Source organism: Augochlora pura, chromosome 10 (assembly GCF_028453695.1).
Source record: "Augochlora pura isolate Apur16 chromosome 10, APUR_v2.2.1, whole genome shotgun sequence".
NCBI classification, from domain to species: Eukaryota; Metazoa; Arthropoda; class Insecta; order Hymenoptera; family Halictidae; genus Augochlora; species Augochlora pura.
This window is the reverse complement of record NC_135781.1, coordinates 31,922,038-31,928,888: the sequence shown is the minus strand read 5'-3', so window position 1 is coordinate 31,928,888 and position 6,851 is coordinate 31,922,038.

Below are 6,851 nucleotides of genomic sequence, written 5' to 3'. Positions count from 1 at the left end.
TCTCTCTCTATCTCTTCCTCTCGTCCCCCGCCGTCCGTACCGCCCCGTTCCTCTTTTCTGCAATCTACGCACATACACAGTCAGCCACTCAATATGCAAAATCGCTGAATACAGCCGTAAAACGCAGGCGGCGTGTACGCCAATATGGCGAGAGCATAGGGTCCGCCCGCGCGCTTTTCTCTTATTCCCCCTTTGGGCCGGGCCGTATCGTTGAATAACGGAAAATCGGGATATTAACGGTAACGTTTCATTAAAATATTCGCCGACATCTTTTTTCGATTTTCTTTCTCCTTTTTTTTTTTTTTACGCGTCAATTGCCAGCGCGCTCTGTCCCCGTTTGGTACCGAGCGCGTTTTTTCGGCGACCCATGGAAATCATGGGTTCCGCGTTGCGACGATGTCGCGAGACTTTAGTGGACGCATTGTTTTAGGATCGGATATCCGGCAGGCGTCATTTTGGTGGATGTTAGGTTATGTCAATTTAGTGGATGTAAGAGCGTGGTTGATATAAATAATTTATGATTTATGTCAATGATTTAATTTAATTTATAATACATTATAATATTTAATTTAATTTATAATATATTATAATATTTAATTTAATTTATAATATAATTTAATTTAATTTGATAATGATTTATGTCAATTTCCTTTTAGCGCTTTTGAAGTGTAATAATTGTTTATTGAGGTAGGAATGTATTTGGAAATAAGTTAATATTTTTATAATAAATTGTGGAGATTCGTATGATTTTCAATCACGGTGTTCACGTTGAGATTGGCGTAAGAAGGACGTGAGATACTTCCAATACTTATTCAGTCAACATAATCTTGACATAACTTTGACAATTTAAATTACTGAAAATTATTGCATCAAAACTACTTTCAAAATAATAAAATAAAAACGAAAAGTAACAAAATGAAATTGAAACGTAATAGAATAAAAATGATAAATAATGAAAAGAAAATGGAAAGTAATGAAATGAAAATGAAAAGTATTAAATCTACAAATGTTGAAGAACCGCGGAGAAGGGTTCCACATTGGCAAGAGATAATCCAACGGCTGTTCGACGAGTGACAACTTCCTCGGCCATTCGCCGCCCCACCGCGGTATTTAAAATTCGAATTTAATCACGTTTTATTGTTCGAGGTGGCGCGCGAAGAATTCTTGATCGGGAACAATTGCGGCGTTACAAAGTAATAACGAGCTGCGCGGAGTCGGCGGAGGAAAAGTATTCGCCGTCCCCCGGCCCCGTCGCCCCACGTTCAGATTTATCAGCGACGTCCATAGTTTAAATTCAATCATTTGCAAATCTCGCGATCAACTCTCGGCTCTTATTCCCGATTGGTCGGAACGATGCGGAAATTGGGTTTACTTCGGGAAATGAGACACCTCGATCCTCGCGCTCCTCGCGAGCAGCACTCCCCCCCCCCCCCCTTTCGTTGAAAACTTGCCCCGTCGATATTAACGTCTCTGCGCCGTCACCCTGACAAAACTTCCATTTCATGGTGTTCACAGTTTTTCCGCGTTTACGATGCGCTTGTTTCTGTTCCGACGACCGTCTCGGTTCTTTTATTGCTTGTCCGTCGATTATTAGTGTAACGTGGATTTTTATAGAAAATAAAAATCGTCGGAATCAACTACCAAAGGCTAAATAATAGATTCTTCTTTTCTTTAAGCTTTTTAATTGATTAAAAATAGAATATATTTTCATTCTACGGTTCTTTTAATTTTTTTATTATTTTACGTTGCGAATTAACAATTTTGCCATAAATGCATAAAGTGTTATTTATAAGATACTTATATCTATATTTATTTACTATATTTAGTGCATTCATCTATTTATATTAATTCACTAAATTTATACTTATTCACTATATTTATATTTATTCACTATATTTATCACATTCATTCACATTTACACCAATTTACTACATTCGTTACATTCGTTAATCGTCCTGTTCATTTCTCTATATTTACATCTTATTATTATCGAAGACCAAGCTGATAATAGAAAAATAAAATCTTGAACAGTCGTTTCTGTAGAAACTTCATTATTTAAATCGATCTCGGCAACGAAATTGGAGCTGCGATATCATTCTTTAGATTAACTGTGGCAACGATTGGAAATAAAAGTAACGCTGGAATTTCGTCGCGGTATCAATAAATAACAAACATTAAGGATGGAATTCTATGATAAGTGCCGCCGCAATCGTTTCATTTACTTTCGGCGGCGAAAACAAACGGGCACCGACCGGTACTTCACGTTTTTATCATTAAGAGAGAGAGAGAGAGAGAGAGAGAGAGAGAGAGAGAGAGAGCCATCTATGTATAGAGAGATAGCCATATATAGAGAGAGAGACAGTAATAATTTTGACGCAGGCGTAACATGATATATTATCGTCACGGCAACCACATAAAACGCATCGTTACATTATCAAACACGCCTTTGGATCAATTCGTTGCAATCAACTATTTGCTTTGCGAACAATTGAATCGCGCGCGAAACGTAATCAAATGGAACGTGTACGATTTGCAAAACGCACGTCAAAAATATCAACAAAAAAAAAGAAAATTTCCAAATTTAATTGGAACGAGCACACACACAGTCAGCGCGGCTGGTTAAGCTAAATTGAACAGCTCGCCGCCGCCGCCGCCGCTGTGCTGGAAAACTATAGTGAATTACGAAAATATTCCGAAGTGCTTTCGGAACGAAATACCTCTTTTTTTCATTTTTTGCAAATTCGACGAGACGGTCGGAATTCTTTTTAAAAGGATTAGTCTCTCGCTGAATAATGCGATCCATTTTTGTTTGTTTGTTAACGTTTTCGTTTCGTCGGATGTGTTATCCTATTGTTTAGTTAACTCTGCCAGCAATGAAGAAGCGCAAGTTCCAATTATATTCTAAAATAGTAATAATAATAGTAATGATAATGAAGTCAGATTAATATAATCAAATTGCGAAGAGCTCAATAACGAATTAAATAATAAACGAATTAAAAATGAACAGAATATAATAAAATTAAAAAGTCGACGTTACAACTTTACAATAAGAATCCTGTTACTATACTGACAAAAATCAAAGTATAGACACTGAATTTGATATTAAGTCCACCTTACGTCTATTTTACGTCCATTTTACGTCCTTTTACGTCCATCTTGCCTTTCACATCCTAAAACATACGTCTTCAAGCCGTCTTCGTTCAGACCTCGAAAAGACTTCTAAATAAAATACGCCGATGTTATTTACACCGCTCGAGTAAACTTAAATCACTGCTCGCCGGTATCTAACCCTATCAATTCCATCGGCGAGCAAACTCGGATAACCGCGCTGTATCTCTTTCAATATCCTCGGCGCAGCGAACACCACGGTGACTCTTCTCCCGGCCCTGTCAAGTGGCTCGGTAAACAATGCTTTTATTAGGTTCAAGGCGCCTCAGCGCGTTCTTCTCTATTGTGAAAGCAATAGCTATGTATCTATCTACAAGGTCAGCGTCGCTCGGACGACCTTCCACGGATGCCCTACATAGCGAAGAACCCACCGAACATAAGTGTTTGGAAACAAAAATATAAACTAGATACCAAATAGGAAATCACGACGCCATAGATAAACACATAGTGTCTTCGCGCACCTGTGACGTGTGGATCAACCTGGTCAGTATTCTCTCTGTAATCAGTGTGACATAGTGCAGGTATTTAGGTGAACAAATTATTAACCCCTTGCAGTACTTTTATCTTCGCAGTTACAATGATTAAATAATTTTTGATTGGAATAATTTCTCGGAGGAGAAATAAAATTAATATTTATAGTGCGCTTACAATTACTTAAATATTAGTGGCAAGAAGACAGAATTTTATTTCGACTTAAAAAGACGATATGACATTCATATTTAACAGCTTATTGTTGTAAATCATAATCACGAGTCGGACTCGTCGAAGTACCGCATAGGGTTAAAGAGATTTGTGTGTATGGTAATTAAAAAATTGTGTTGATTTTAATGTAAGGTAGGCAATGTTGCAAGTTTTATAAAAAAAGGAGAATTATTATTAAAAGTAACATTATTGGAAATATTAGTTAAAGGTGGTCTTAGAACCAATTTTAATATTTACATTTTACCTACAAAATTCCCTCTTCTCACTTAAACAGCGAATAAAAAGTACTTACGCAGAAAAGACTCGTTCAGAGTTTCATTAAAAAAGAAACGGCAGCGGGGCTGATCGATGCTGTCACGAGCACGCGACCGATAAATAAACAACGCGGGCAGAAAAGCCCCCCCCGGTTCACCGTCGCCGCGCCGTCGACTAAGAACCAAAGGTCGCTCTTCTCAATCGACTGCGTTATCTTCCGGCTTGATTTTCCCCATTGAATCGCGCGCGGCGTTCGAAATAAAAAGGAATCGATGTCGTTCTTTTTCGCGGAGCGCCGCAAGATTTTATTGGAAGTGCCAAAAGTCTCGGGCGGACCAACGACAGACGGGGGAAGAAGGGTGAAAGAAACAGTAGCAGGGTTGCGCGCGCGCGCGTATCGTTAAGGAGAGAAACAGAGAAGCGAAAACGGAGGCCCGGACCCCCGGTCCGTTATGTAGAAGCGTTGGCACACACGTTTGTACAGTGGGTTAGTCGACAATAGGCATTGTGCACCCGCCATAACCAGGAACCGAACGCGACAGCACCACGCCGGCATTGTCCGAATGTCAGGCGAAGTTCCTTCTCCCTTCCTTTTCCCCCGCCCGCCTTCCTTCTCACTCTCTATATCTTCCTCTTTCGCTCTCTTTCTCTCTCTTTAGCTTTCTAGCTTCCTCTCTTTCGCTCTCTTTCTCTCTCTTTAGCTTTCTAGCTTCCTCTCTCTCTCTCTAGCTTTCTAGCTTTCTCTCTCTTTAGCTTTCTAGCGTCCTCTCTCTCTCTCTCTCTCGCTCTCTTTCTCTCTCTTTAGCTTGCTAGCTCCCTCTCTCTCTCTAGCTTTCTAGCTTTCTCTCTCTCTAGCTTTCTAGCTTCCTCTCTCTTTAGCTTTCTAGCTTCCTCCCTCTCTCGCTCTCTTTCTCTCTCGTTAGCTTTCTAGCTTCCTCTCTCTTTCTCTCTCCCTAGCTTTTTATCTCCCTCTCTCTTCGTTCTCTCTCTTTCTCTCTCTCTCTCTCTAGCTTTCTATCTTTCTCTCTTTCTCTAGTATTCTATCTTCCTCTCTCTCTCTCTCGCTTCCTTTCTCTCTTTCTCTCATACTCTCGCTCTCGTTCTCGCTTTTCGGTACGCTCGCACACGTTCGCAACACCTTTACCGCGCCATTTCCACCGTGCACCCTTTTACTTTTTCGCAAATGTCTCCCCGTCTCGCCTCTTTTTCGACTTTCAGCTTAACCCCCCGCTCCCCCGTGACCCCCCTTTTCCCTCCCCGGTCTTTTTTTCCCCCCCCCCCCCCCCTCGGATAACAATTTCACGCGGATCCTCTCGCTTATTTGTCTTATTTCAGGTTAACAGCAGTCAACTGTATCTGTTTGTACGAACATTCAAAATTGTGGTAATGTCGAGTATCGTTTGGTTCATGAATTTGTTCGATTGTTGGAATTTGTTGTTTAGTAATTGTTTTCTTGATTCTTTCGCAATCGTTTGAATATGTTATATTCATGATAATATTTTTAGTGTTAACGTTATAGTAATGTTTGATATTTTTAAAATTAGTTTGGGATTAGCGGCGAAGGAAGCAGGGCTGGTAAGAAGGGAAGGGGAAGAAGGAAGCGAAAGGAAAGCGGAAAGGAAGGATAGAAGGAAGGAAGCAAAGAAGCAAAGAAGGCAAGAAGTAAGAGAAGATGAAAAGCAAAGAAGGCAAGAGAAGACGAAGAAGCAAAGAAGCAAAGAAGGCAAGAGAAGACGGAGAGGAAAAGAAGCAAAGAAGCAAAGGAAGAGCGCCGAAGAAGAGGACGCGAAGCGCGGCCGTAGGGCGATGAGCAGCGGATGAAAAGGGGCCTGCGAGAGAGGACTTTCGAATTCCCGTGGGATTGGCCGTGTATCGTGTGCAAAACAGGGGAGGACGGGCGAACTGGGAAATGAACCCGGCCGAAGGGAGAAGACGGCGGCAAGCTCGGAAGTGGTCAACGGTGGAAGGAAGACGGGAATCCAGGGCCTCCCTCCCTCCCTCCCTCCCTCCCTACCTCTCCCACCCGTAACCCCGTTGGAAGGAGAGATCTCATCAGAACGGCGACACTTAAATTCCCTATTTCGTTTGGCGCTCAATGCAGCTACGGAAGCACGGAGTTTGTCGTATTCCGTCGTATACGAACGGCGTTGCCCCCCCCCCCCCCCCCGACGTACACTCGCCGTTCCCGTCCGTCAGTTAATGTCGTATTCTCGTTGTAAAAAGGTGGGGGAACGCGGGAGCGAGAAAGAGGACGGGCGGAGGGGCGGAGGGAACGGCGCCGCGGCGAACGGATCGAGACTTCTTATCGGTTACTCTCCAGCTACCGGCTGCCAGCTTCGTGAGCTCGCATCTCGTATGTTCCTACCCTCGGACGATTCTTTCTTTATTCCAACCCCCCTCCCTCCAACCCCCGCGCCGCCGTCGGTTCCAACCCTCTCGTCTTTCCCCAGCTCTCTCTCTCTCTCTCTCGCTCTCTTTCTTTCGTCTTTTCTTGAAACTAATATGATTTTACTTTTTAAAATGTAAAAGTTTATAATCATAATTTATTTTTTTTTTAAATATTATATTGTATTATATGTATTATATTGTAATAATATTATATTATATAATACTATACTATATTTCTCCGAGTCGGTGTCACGGTTTTACGATCTGATATAACCGATCGGGAATTCAATCACGGTCGGCCGTAACGCCGACATAACCTAACAAACTGTGGCGCGCAT